Source organism: Symphalangus syndactylus, chromosome 10, assembly GCF_028878055.3.
Source record: "Symphalangus syndactylus isolate Jambi chromosome 10, NHGRI_mSymSyn1-v2.1_pri, whole genome shotgun sequence".
Classification (NCBI taxonomy): domain Eukaryota; kingdom Metazoa; phylum Chordata; class Mammalia; order Primates; family Hylobatidae; genus Symphalangus; species Symphalangus syndactylus.
The window spans coordinates 13050732-13064603 of record NC_072432.2 but is presented as its reverse complement, the minus strand read 5'-3'; the positions used below and the strand labels follow the sequence as shown (position 1 = coordinate 13064603).

Here is a 13872-nt window from a genome sequence, read left to right as displayed (position 1 = left end):
AACCATGAGGTGAACTTCCACCAGGGTTCATTTGGGAAATTTATGGGGTTATTTTTTTGGTTGCTATGATGATTGGAAAACTGATAGCATTTGGTGAGTGAAGTCAGGAATGCTAAATGTCCTGCTATGCACAGGACAAGACTTAAAAATAAAGAATTGTCTTTAGTAACACAAAACATATGAGTGCTGATATGGCTTGGCTGTGTCACCACCCACATCTCATCTTGAATTCCCACCTGTTGTGGGAGGAACCCAGTGGGAGGTAATTGAATGATGGAGGCAGATCTTTCCTGTGCTGTTCTCGTGATAGTGAGTAAGTCTCACACTATCTGATGGTTTTAAAAAGGGAAGTTTCCCTTCACAAGCTCTCTCATTTCTTGCCTGCCACCATCCACGTAAGATGTGACTTGCTCCCCCTTGTCTTCCACCATGATTGTGAGGCTTCCAGCTACATGGAACTGTAAGTCCAGTTAAACCTCTTTCTTTTTTAAATTGCTCAGTCTCACTCTGGTATGTCTTTATCAGCAGTGTGAAAATGGACTAATACAGCAAATTGGTACCTGAAGTGGTATGCTGCTAAAAAGATACCCGAAAATGTAGAAGTGACTTTGAAACTGGGTAACAGGCAGAGGTTGGAAGAGTTTGAGGGGCTCAGAAGAAGACAGGAAAATGTGGGAAAGTTTGGAACTTCCTAGAGACTTGTTGAATGGCTTTCACCAAAATGCTGATAGCTATATGGACAATAAAGCCCAGGCTGAGGTGGTCTCAGATGGAAATGAGGAAGTTGTTGGGAACTTGAGCAAAATTGACTCTTGCTATATTTTAGCAAAGAGACTGGTGGCATTTTGCCCCTGCCCTAGAGATTTGTGGAACTTTGAACTTGAGAGAGATGATTTAGGCTGTCTGGCAGAAGAAATTTCTAAGCAGCAAAGCATTCAAGAGGTGACTTGGATGCTGTTAAAATCATTAAGTTTTATAAGGGAAGTAGAGTATAAAAGTCTGGAAAATTTGCAGTCTGACAATGCAATAGAAAAGGAAATTCCACTTTCTGAGGAAAAATTCAAGCTGGCTGCACAAATTTGCATAAGTAACAAGAAGCCTAATGTTAATCCCCAAGACAATGGGGAAAATGTTTCCAGGGCAGGTCAGAGGTCTTCACAACAGCCCCCTCCATCACAGGCCTAGAGGCCTAAGAGGAAAAAATGGTTTTGTGGGCCAGGCCCATGGTCCCCATGCTGTGTGCAGCCTAGGGTCTTGGTGCTCTGTGTCCCAGCCCCTCCAGCTGTGGCTGAAAGGGGCTAATCTAGAGCTTAGGCCATGGCTTCAGAGGGTGCAAGCCCCAAGCCTTGGCAGCTTCCACATGGTTTTGAGCCTGCAAGTGCACAGAAGTCAAGAATTGAGGTTTGGGTACCTCCATCTAGATTTCAGAAGATGTGTGGAAATGCCTGGATGCTCAGGCAGAAGTTTGCTGTAGGTGTGTTGTCCTTGTGGAGAACCTCTGCTAGGGAAGTGACAAAGGGAAATGTGGGATGGGAGGCCCCTACTGGGTATCCACCTAGTGGAGCTGTTGAGAAGAGGGCCACAGTCCTCCAGACCCTAGAATGGTAGACCCAACTACAGCTTGCACTGTGTGTCTGGAAAAGCTGCAGACACTCAACACCAGCCCATGAAAGCAGCTGGGAGGGAGGCTGTACCCTGCAAAGCCACAAGGATGGAGCTGCCCAAGACCATGGGAAGCCACCTCTTGCATAAACATTACACAGTGCATGACATGGAGTCAAAGGAGATCATTTTGGAACTTTAAGATTTGACTGCCTTGCTGGATTTTTTATTTGCATGGGGCCTGTAGTGCCTTTGTTTGGCCAATTTCTCCCATTTGGAATGGCTATATTTACTCAATGCATATACCCGCATTGTATCTAGGAAATAACTAACTTGCTTTTGATTTTGCAGGCTCATAGGCAGACAGGACTTGCCTTGTCCCAGATGAGACTTTGGACTGTGGACTTTTGAGTTAATGCAGAAATTAGTTGAGACTTTGGGGGACTGCTGGGAAGGCATGATTGGTATTGAAATGCGAAGATATGAAATTTGGGAGAGGCTGGGGTGGAATGATATAGTTTGGCTCTGTGTCCCCACTCAAATCTCATCTTGAATTCCCATATGGTGTGGGAGGAACTCAGTGGGAGGCAACTGAATCAAGGAGGCAGGTCCTTCCCATGCTGTTCTTGTGATAGTGAATAAGTCTCATGAGATCTGATGGTTTTAAAAAGGGGAATTTCCCTGCACAAGTGCTCTCATTTTTTGCCTGCCACCATCCACATAAGATGTGACTTACTCCTCCTTCCTTTTCACCATGATTGTGAGGCTTCCCCAGCCACATGGAACTGTAAGCCCAATTAAATTTTGTTTGTTTAGTAAATTGCCCAGTCTTGTATATGTCTTTATCAGCAGTGTGAAAACAGACCAATACAAGTGCCTTGCCAGATATTGTGTAAGTGTAAGTGAAAGGCAGGTTAAAAATTCTTTGGTCCTATAACCTAATTCTGTTTCACATATTATTTTTGAAATGTTTTAATATACTATCTTAGTGTGGGCTGCTATAACAAAAATACCACAAACTGAGTGGTTTAAACAGCAAACATTTATTGCTCACAGCTCTGGAGGCTGGGAAGTCCAAGATCAAAGTGCTGGCAGATCTGGGATCTGGTGGGGGCTCCCTTCCCAGCTTGCAGATGGCTGCCTGCTGGTTGCATCCTCACATGGTGGAGAAAGCAAGCTCTAGTGTCTTTCTTTTCTTCTTCTTCTTCTTCTTTTTTTTTTTTGAGATGGAGTCTTGCTCTGTCATCCAGTTTGGGGTGCAATGGCACCATCTCAGCTCGCTGGAGGCTCCACCTCCTGGGTTCACGCCATTCTCCTGCCTCAGCCTTCCGGGTAGCTGGGACTACAGTTGCCTGCCACTATGCTTGGCTAATTTTTTTGTATTTTTAGTGGAGACAGGGTTTCACCATGTTAGCCAGTATGGTCTTGATCTCCTGACCTCGTGATCTGCCTGCCTTGGCCTCCCAAAGTGCTGGGATTACACTAATCCTATCATGAGGATTTAATCCTCCTGAACTCATCTAAACATCATCACCTTTCCAAAACCCCATCTAGTATCATTCCACTGGGAGTAAGTTTTCAACATGGGTATTTTGGGAAGACACAAACATGCAATCTATAGCATATACATTGAATTTTGAGAGAATGCAAAGACTGAGTAAATCAAGGTATAATTGCACTTTAAATCAAGAAGTGTTCGGCCGGGCGCGGTGGCTCACGCTTGTAATCCCAGCACTTTGGGAGGCTGAGGCGGGCGGATCACGAGGTCAGGAGATGGAGACCAAGGTGAAACCCCGTCTCTACTAAAAATACAAAAAATTAGCAGGGCGTGGTGGCGGACGCCTGTAGTCCTAGCTACTCGGAGAGGCTGAGGCAGGAGAATGGCGTGAATCTGGGAGGCGGAGCTTGCAGTGAGCGGAGATCGCGCCACTGCACTCCAGCCTGGGTGAAAGAGCGAGACTCTGTCTCAAAAAAAAAAAAAAAAAAAAAGAAGTGTTCACCACTTGAAAAAAATTACATCACAGTTGCCACTGTTGCTGTTAGGGTACGTGAGTAACCCATACCACACATCTCTGTTAGTCTGAATTTGTAGTGTTGCAGGCATAGTGATCCGTATTTGTTGGTAACCATCTGACTCCTTCATAATGTCTTCTCGTATGGTTATGCCCAAGCATGTGACTATTAAAAATCATATTTTATTATTGACATGTCCTCCTTTATATTACAATTAAAAATGTATATTCAATTTTAAAATCATGTGTCTAGATAAGGTATATTATCTATTAATTTTATTTTGGGGGTAGCAGAGGGAGTGTCAAAATATTTATTATAAAAAAACAGGACATCAGATCTGACACAGTTGAGAACAATTGGTTCAAGAGGAGACAAAAAGACAAAGGAATTGCTAAAATGCTTTGTGTGTTGCAGGTGTTGAGGGGAGAAGAGACAAAAGGAGTGTGGAAGGGTTGTTCTGGCAATGGGAATGGTGGGCAAAAAAATCTTTAAAAACAAGAATGAATAATGCCTAATTAAAAACTGCTTCCTATATTCCAAGATGCCTTTAGTGAGTAGTATTTTGGAGAATTAAAAACCAAGAGAGCCATATTCCATGGCTCTATATGTGCAGGCAAGACACAGAGAGAGAGAATTACTTTGGGAAGTGTATTAGTCAGTATAGGCTAGGCTATGTTCTGGTAACAAACAATCCCCAAATCTCAGTGGCTTAAACAACAAAAGCGTGCTTTTTCTTGGACATACTCCTTACCCATTTTTGGTGGGCCAAGGGCTCTGCCCTGTGTGGCCCTCACTCCAGAGGCCCAGGCTGAGAGCGGCATGGCATGTGGCAGGGAGCAGGGAAACACGAAGGAGCACACGGGTTGAATGCTTCTACCTGGAAGTGTTGCATGGCGTTTTCATTTGTAGTTCATTGGCCACCACAAGGCACATGGCCATGCTTAATTTCAAGGGGGTGGGGGATTGCAATCTTCCCTGTGCCTGGAAGTAGAAGGAAACCGGATCACTGAAGGAAAGTGCTGAGGCTGGGAGTTGAACATGAAAGAAAGTCAATGTGACCATTAGAATAAGCCGCAGAAATTGCAAGAATCTTGGGGAGGCCCTTGAACTTGCTGCCAAGTTCAGAATAGCACATTCAAATAGCATTTGCATAGATAGCAAAGGTGAGTGGCTTTAGCTGAGGAAGGGTCACTATGCATCACATATTTGTACTTTTTATTTTTTCAACTTTTATTTTAAGTTCAGGGGTACATGTGCAGGATGTGCAGGTTTGTTACATAAGTAAACATGTGCCATAGTGGTTTACTATACAGATCATCCCATCACCTAGGTATTAAGCCCAGCAACCATTAGCTATTCTTCCTGATGTGCTCCCTCCTCCCACCCTCCACCCTCCAACAGGCCCCCGGCCTGTTTTCCTCCCAGCCATGTGTCCATGTGTTCTCATCATTCAGCACCCACTTATGAGTGAGAACATGCAGCATTTGGTTTTCTGTTCCTGTGTTAGTTTGCTGAGGACAATGGCTTCCAGCTCCATCCATGTCCCTACAAAGGACATGATTTTGTTCCTTTTTATGGCTGCATAGTATTCCATGGTGTATATGTACCACACTTTCTTTATCCAGCCTATCATTGATGGGTATTTAGGTTGATTCCATGTCTTTGCTATTGTGAATAGTGCTGCAATGAACATACACGTGCATGTTTCTTTATAATAGAATTATTTATATTCCTTTGGGTATATACCAAGTAATGGGACTGCTGGGTCAAATGGTATTTCTGCCTCCAGGTCTTTGAGGAATCATCACACTGTCTTCTACAGTGGTTGAACTAATTTACACTCCCACTAGCAGTGTAAAAGCATTCCTTTTTCTCCACAACCTCAATAGCATCTGTTGTTTTTTTGACTTTTTTTTTTTTTTAGCTCTGTCACCTAGGTGGGAGTGCCTCAGCCTCAGCCTCCCAGGTAGCTGGGATTACAGGTGTGCACCACCAGGCCCGGCTAATTTTTGTATTTTTAGTAGAGACTGGGTTTCACTATGTTGGTCAGGCTGGTCTCGAACTCCTGACCTCAAATGATCCTCCTGCCTCGGCCTCCCAAAATGCTAGGATTACAGGCATGAGCCACCACACCCAGCGGTTTTTTTTTGACTTTTTAAATAATCGCCATTCTGACTGGTGTGACATGATATCTCATTGTGGTTTTGATTTGCATTTGTCTAATGATCAGTGATGTTGAACTTTTTTCATACTTTTTTGGCTGCATGTGTGTCTTCTTTTGAGAAATGTCTGTTCATGTCCTTTGCCCACTTTTTAATGGAGTTTTTTTTCTTGTAAATTTGTTTAAGTATCTTGTAGTCGCTGAATGTTAGACCTTTGTCAGATGGATATAGAGCAAAATTTTTCTCCCATTCTGCAGGCTGTCTGTTCACTCTGATAGTTTCTTTTACTGTGCAGAAGCTCTTTAGTTTTGTTAGATCCCACACACATTTGTGCTTTCCATGACAACTTGCAGCCTCTCCATAGGCACCAGGCAGTGACCCTGACTCTGCCGGGAGCCCCTTCCTCATATTGTGTAGAAAGTAAGTCTTTGTGGCCAACGGATCAGGAGAGTGCGCTGTTATAGAATCACAGAGGGTGTGTTCCGTAGGAAGCTGCTGTGTAGACTCAGGAACAAGGGGCAGCAACCTAGGAGAGTTTGGGAAAATAATTTTAGAGCAGCCACTTATTGGGGGAAAGATTCTGGTTTTACTCAGTGTCTGTTGTTACTTTCATGTGGCTGTTGGATGGTGTCCCTATGAGACTCCCGTAATTAAGCAATTCCCTTGAAGCGGTCTTCAAAGTGCGTCTCCGCTAGATGGCGTGAGGTGCCCGCCTGTTTGCAGCTGATGGACGGGACTTGAGCTAAGCGAGGGACCAGGAACTTGAAGGTAAAACAGCGCCTCACGCTGGGGGCTGATGAAATATGCAGTCGGCGGACGTAAAGGGCTATGTCGTACTAGAAAGATAATACAATATGGGGCTTTATTGCAGTGGTATTAAATACACACACACCCAATATCACTAGAGACAATGAAGTAGTTTTTCCTCTCCAAAAACATAGTCTTATAACTGTTATTATAGATTGATTCTGATACAAAATGTACATACAGAATGAATATATAAGGGTAATTCATTTATAAAGTGTTATTCAGAAACGGCACTTACAAAACAGAAGATGTAGATACTTATTACAGGAAACTAAGCAGCCAATCAACCAGTCGGTATGTACCGAATATTTCTGCATGCAGTGCACGTTGTTGGACTGTACGGCACATGAGACAGTGTACACTGTGGTTAAGAGTACAGTGTTTGAGGCCAGACAGCCTGAGTTTGTATTATTTATTAGCTATGACCTTGGACACGTTGCTGCACCTCTCTGGGCATCAGTTTCTTTGTCTGTAAAACGGGAATAATCATACCTATCTCATAGGGTTATTGAAAAGAGTCAGTCTTTGTAAAGCATTTCAAACATAGCCTTGAACACAGTTAAGTGCTATACAAGTGTCAGTCATCATTATAATTGTTTGTTATGACATGGCTCTTCACGTTACAAAGGAACTCATTCACTGTAGGGTTCAATGGAACAAAAATGTGTCAAGTACCTATTACGTGCGAGACAGGGCATTGATCACTGTGGACAGATCAAAGGACTATGAGAGTGGCTAAGGCGTGGCTCCTGTCTTACAGGATCTAGGAATTTCATACGGGAGAGGGATCACACAGTTAACTAACCATGAAGAAATGCAAAGGGTAATGGTACTGATACAAATGACTGCGACAATCTGGAAAGGAGGAAATAGCGTTTGGGTAGAGCTTGCAAAAATGGGCAGGGCTCAGTGAGTGGAGGTGCCAGGAAGCGTTTTCAGTGGGAGCAGTATGAGCAAAGGCTCCCAGGCCGGGCCAGGTGGGCACTTTCGTAAGGTCTGCAGAAGGCTGGAATGACTGAAGTGTGGAGATGTGTGGGAAGGTATGACTGAAAGTATGTCTCCATGATGACCACTTCAATCATCTTAAACATTCTGAAACCTTTTTTTTTTTTCATTTATTCCTCCTACATTTTATTTCCTGGATTATTTTTAATTTTTAAAATTTTTAATCATTAATTGTTTTAGAGATGGGATCTTGCTGTGTCACCTAGGCTGGAGTGCAGTGGTATGATCATGGCTCACTGCAGCCTCAAATTCCTAGGCTCCAGTGATCCTCCTGCCTCAGTCTCCTGAGTAGCTGGGATTACAGGTGCACATCACCACACCTGGCTAAATTTTTGTTGCTGTTGAGACAGGGTCTTGCTATGTTGTCCAGGCTGGTCTCCAACTCCTGGCCTCAAGCAGTCCTCCTGCCTCCATCTCTCTAGGACCTGGGTCTATATGTGTGAGCCTGTGTGCCCAGCTTTTCCTGAAGTATGTTAAAGCAAATTCCAGATATTGAGTCATTGCACTTATAAACACTCAAGATGCACCCTCAACTGAGAATATCTTTTTATGTGACCACAACGCCATTATTACAGCTTACATAATGAATCATATTTCCTTAATATTACCTATTTCAAGTGGTTTTTGATTTGTTTTTAAGAGCAAGAAGACAATCCTAGTGATATCGTAAAAAGATTAGAGAGGAGAAAAATCAGAAGAGAAACTAGTTAGGAGGTTATTGTGATAGCTTTTTGTTAAAAGCTTTAGTTTTAGACTTTGGCAGTGCACAAAGCAAAAGAGATGGCGGAAAAGCAGCAAGAAGCCAAGACTGGATGGGAGGGAGGTTTTTTTTTTTTTTTTTTTTTTAGATGGAGTCTTGCTCTGTTGCCCAGGCTGGAGTGTGGTGGCGGGATCTCGGCTCACAGCAACCTCTGCCTGAGCCTCCTGAGTAGCTGGGATTACAGGTGTGTGCCACCATGCCCAGCTAATTTTTATATTTTTAGTAGAGATGGGGTTTCACCATGTTGGCCAGGGTGGTCTTGAACTCCTGACCTCAGGTGATCCACCCACCTTGGCCTCCCAAAGTGCTGGGATTAGAGGTGTGAGCCTCCATGCCTGGCCAGGGGGGAGATTTAAGAGTGAGAGAGCATAAACTGAGGAACAGAGGAGAGGGGCAGGAAGATTTAATGGACTTTATTAGGAATTTAAATTGTATGGCTTCATTTAGATAGAATTGGCATATGCATTATTAGGGACATAGATGTATTGTTTCATTTTTTAATTTCAACTTTTAGCTTCAGTGGGTACATGTGCAGGTTTTTTACCTGGATATATTGTGTGATGCCGAGGTTTGGTGTATGAATGATCCCATTACTGAGGTACTGAGCATAGCTAGTTTTGGGTCCTAGTTCCCCTCCTTCCCTCCTGCCTCTAGCAGTCCCCCGTGTCTACTGTGTCCACAATATTTAGCTCCCACTTATAAGTGAGAAGATGTGGTATTTGGTTTTCTGTTCCTGTGTTAGTTTGCTTGAGATAATGGCCTCCAGCTCCATCCACGTTGCTGCAAATAACATGATTTCTTTCTTTTTTATGGCTGTGTAGTATTCCATGGAGTGTATGTACCACATTTTCTTTATCCAATCCACCACTGATGGGTACCTAGGTTGATCCTGTCTTTGCTTCTCTGAATTACACTTTGATAAACATACAGTGCATATGTCTTTTTGGTAGAACGATTTATTTTGGATATATACCTAGTAAAGGGATTGCTGGGCTGAATGGACGTTCTGTTTAAAGCTCTTTGAGAAATCTCCAAAATGCTTTTCACAGTGGCTAAACTAATTTACATTTCTGCCAATAGTGTATACGTGTTCCCTTTTCTCCACAACCTCACCAACATCTGTAATTTTTGGACTTTTTATCAAAAGTCATTCTGACTGGTGTGAGATGGTATCTCATTGTGGTTTTAATTTGCGTCTCTCTAAAGATCAGAGATTTTGAGCCTTTTTTTCATGTTTGTTGGCTGCTTGTATATTTTCTTCTGAGAAGTGTTTGTTCATGTCCTTTCCTCACTTTTAAATGGGGTTATTTGGTTTTTGCTTGTTGAACTGTGTAATTTCCTTATAGATTCCAGATATTAGACCTTTGTCAGATGCACAATTTGTGAATATTCCCTCTCATTCTGTAGATTGTCTGTTTACTCTGTTGATAGTTTCTTTTGCTGTGTGGAAGCTCTTTAGTTTAACTAGGTCCCAATGTCAATTTTTGTTTTTGTTGAATTGCTTCTGAGGACTTAGTCATAAATTCTTTGACAATGCTGATGTCCAGAATAATATTCCCTAGGTTTTCTTCTGGGATTTTAATAGTTTTTGGTCTTACATTTAACTCTTTAATCCATCTAGAGTTAATTTTTGTATATGATGAAAGGTAAGGGTCCAGTTTCAATCTTCTGCCTGTGACTAGCCAGTTATCTCAGCACTATTCGTTAAATAGGGAGTTTTTTTCTCATTGCTTGTTTTTATCAGCTCTGTCGAAGATCAGGCAGTTGTAGGTGCATGGCTTTATCTCTGTGTCCCCTATTCTGTTCCACTGGTCTATTTGTCTATTTTTATACCAGCACTGTGCTGTTTTGGTTACTGTAGCCCTGTAGTATAGTTTGAAGTTGGGTAATGTGATGCCTCTAGCTTTGTTTGTTTTGCTTAGGGTGGCCTTGGCTATTTAAACTGTTTTTTGGTTCCATATGAATTTTAGAATACTATTTTCTATTTCCATGAAAAATGATCTCAGTAGTTTCGTAGGAATAGTGTTGACTGTGTATCTTGCTTTGGGCAATATGGCATTTTAATGATACCGATTCTTCCAATCCACGAGCATGGAATGTTTTTCCATTTTTTAATATCATCTATGATTTCTTTCAGCAGTGTTTTGTAGTTCTCCTTGTGGACATCTTTCACCTCCTTGATTAAATGTATTCCTAGGTATTTTTTTTGTGTGTGTGTGTGTGGCTACTGTAAATGGGATGTGTTCTTGCTTTGGCTCTCAGCTGGAGTATTGGTGTATAGAAGTGCTACTGACTTTTGTACACTGATTTTGTATCCTGCAACTTTACTGAAGCTGCTTATCAGTTCTAGGAGCCTTTTGGTGGAGTTGTGAGCATTTTCTAGGTATAGAATTGTATCATCCGCAAAGAGAAATCATTTGACTTCTTTTCCTATTTTGATGTCTTTTGTTTCTTTCTCTTGCCTTATTGCTCTGTCTAGGACGTTCAGTACCATGTTGAATAGGAGTGGTGAGAGTGGATATCCTTGTGTTGTTCCAGTTCTCAAGGGGAATGTTTCCAGGTTTTACCCATGCGGCATGATGTTGGTTGTGGGTTTGTCATAGACAGCTGTTATTATTGAGATATGTTCCTTCAATGCCTAGGTTGTTAAGGGCTTTTAATCATGAGGAGATGCTGGATGTTATTGAAAGCTTTTTCTGCATCTGTAGAGATAATCATATGGTTTTTGTTTTTAATTTTGTTTGTGTGGTGAATCACATTTATTAATTTCCACAGGTTGAACCAACCCTGCATTCCAGGAATAAACCATATTTGATTGTGGTGAATTAACTTTTTGATGTGCTGCTGGATTTGGTTCGCTAGCATTTTGTGGAGGATTTTTGAATCTATGTTAATCAGGGATATCTGCCTATAGTTTTCTTTTTTGTGTGTGTCTTTGTCAGATTTTGGTATGAGAATGATGCTGGCTATGTAGAATGCGTTTTAAAATAGTTTCAGTAGAATAGGCACCAGTTGTTTGTAGAATTCTTCTATGTCTGGCAGAATTCAGCTGTGAGTCCATCAGGTTCAGGGCTCTTTTTTGTTGGTAGGTTTTTAATTACAGATTCAATTTGGGAGCTTGATCTTGTTCTGTTCGGGGTTTCAATTCCTAATCCAGTTTTGGAAGGTTGTGTGTTTCCAGGAATTTATCAGTTTCTTCAAAAATTTCCAGTTTGTGTGCATGGAGATAGTCATAACAGTCCCTGGGGATTCCTTCCTTCCTTCCTTCCTTCCTTCCTTCCTTCCTTCCTTCCTTCCTTCCTTCCTTCTTTCCTTCCTTCCTTCTTCCCTCCCTCCCTCCTTCCTTCCTTCTTTTCTTTCTTTCTTTCTTTCTTTCTTTCTTTCTTTCTTTCTTTCTTTCTCTTTCTTTCTTTCTCTTTCTTTCTTTTTCTCTCACTCTCTTTCTTTCCTTCCTTCCTTCCTTTCTTTTTCTCTCTCTCTCTTTCTTTTCTTCCTTCCTTTCTTAATTTCTTTCTTTCTTTCTTTCCTTCCTTCCTTCTTTTCTCTCTTTCTTTCTTTCCTTCCTTCCTTCCTTTTCTCTCTTTCTTTCTTTCTCTCCCCACTTCCTTCCTTCTTTCCTTCCTTCCTTCCTCTTTCTTTCTTTCTTTCCTTTCTTTCTTTCCTCTCTCCTTTCTTTCTTTCCTCCTTTCTTTCTTTCTTTCTTTCTTTCTTTCTTTCTTTCTTTCTTTCTTTCTTTCCTCTGTCTCTCTCTCTCTCTGTCTTTCTCACTTGCTTTCCTTTCTTTCTCTGTTGCCCAGGCTGAAGTTCAGTGGCAAGACCTTGGCTCACTGCAAACTCAGTCTCCTGTGCTCAGGCAATCCTCTCACCTCAGCCTCCCAAATAACCATGCACCACCATGTTAAGCTAATTTTTTTTTTTTTAATAGATGGGGCCTCATTTTGTTGCCCAGACTGGTCTTTGATGCCTGGGCTCAAGTGATCCTCCCAAAGCACTGGAATTACAGGCATGAGCCAACACTCCCACCGGGATCTTTTGTGTTTTTGGAACACAGCCACACTGAAAAAGATTGTGTCATGTCACAAATTCTGAAACCTGACATTAAACAAATGCATGGATGTACACACACACACACACACACATAGGCTTAAATTCCTAGGGCTTAAATAGTATTTTGGGAAGAAGAAGAAAAACAAAGTAAGCCTACCTTGGGCTGCCACTTATTAGCCATGTGAGCTTGGGCAAGTTCTTAACCTCTCATTGTCTCTGCTTATCTGTAAAGTCAGGATAATCACAGCCTCTACCTTGTATGGTTGTTGAGAGGATTAAATGAGGTAATGTTAGTAAATCACTTAGAATGATGCCTTGCACACGTAAGCAAAATAGAAGTGTTTGCTATCATTAGCATGCAAACTTTCGCTGCCTTTATTCTGCATTGTAGACTTAATTGATGTACGCATTTAATTTCAATTAAAGTCCCTGGATGCAGCCATATAGACCTCTGTTAGGTTTTCTCCACATCTTAGGAATTAACATAGTCAACAAGACATTTAAGATATTTTATTAGAATTACACATTTGCATCTGGGAATTGCAGGGGCAAATATCTTCAATAAATTACAAAATCTTGAACTGCTTTGAAGATTTCATTCCACAAAAGAACTGTCCTCATTTAAAGAATGTTCATGCCATTGAAGCTCATTATTGGCTGCTGCAGGCCCCTAATAGACGGGCTGCCACTGTGGAGCTCAACCATCAGATTGTCTCAGAAAACACACTCTTCTATTATTTTCCATTTTTCTCTGTATCTCCATCCCAGCCTACTTGCAGTTATTGCAAGTTTTAAATTCCGAATTACTGTGTCAGTTCACTGTATTAGTACTATTGGAGTATGAGAGGTTGGTTTTGTTTTGTTTTTAAAAATAATTTTTAAACATTGAGGCAACATTTATATAACATCAAGTTAGCCATTTTACTTATTTTCATTTTTTATTTTAAAAGTACGATTTTTTTTTTTTTTGAGACAGGGTCTTGTTCTGTCACCCAGTCTGGGATGCAGTGGCACTATCTCAACCTACTGCAACCTCTGCTTTCTAGGTTCAAATGATTCACCTGCCTCAGCCTCCTGAATAGCTGGGATTACAGGTACCTGCCAACACGCCCAGCTAATTTTTTTTTTTTTTTAAAGCAGAGATGGGTTTCACTATATGTTGGCCAGGTTGGCCTTGAACTCCTGACCTCAGGTGATCTGCCTGCCTTGGCCTCCCAAAGTGCTGGGATTACAGGCATGAGCCACAGCACTCAGGCAACAAGTTACTCATTTTAAAGTGAACGATTCAGTGGCATTTAGTACCTTCACAGTGTAGTGCAGCCACCACCTCTATTGAGAATGGAGAAATTTAACACAGAATTCAAAATAAGTACTGTGTTCCCAGAGTCCTTGGCTTATACACCGACCAGCGATAGGCTGGGAGCCCTCAGAGGGGGTGGGTGGGTCCCTTCTTTTGGGTCTCCTCACCCTGAGTCC

The 13872-nt window shown here is 41.8% G+C and overlaps 1 protein-coding gene across 1 annotated transcript in view; it reads left to right on the top strand.

Annotated features, from left to right (window-relative positions):
• Positions 1-374: 374 nt before the first annotated feature.
• ITIH5 (inter-alpha-trypsin inhibitor heavy chain 5) overlaps positions 375-13872 on the top strand; it is a 133377-nt gene continuing 119879 nt past the window's right edge. The window contains exon 1 of the mRNA XM_055296467.2: positions 375-460. The gene's annotated coding sequence lies outside the window, so the exon portion shown is untranslated. The remainder of the gene's footprint in view (positions 461-13872) is intronic.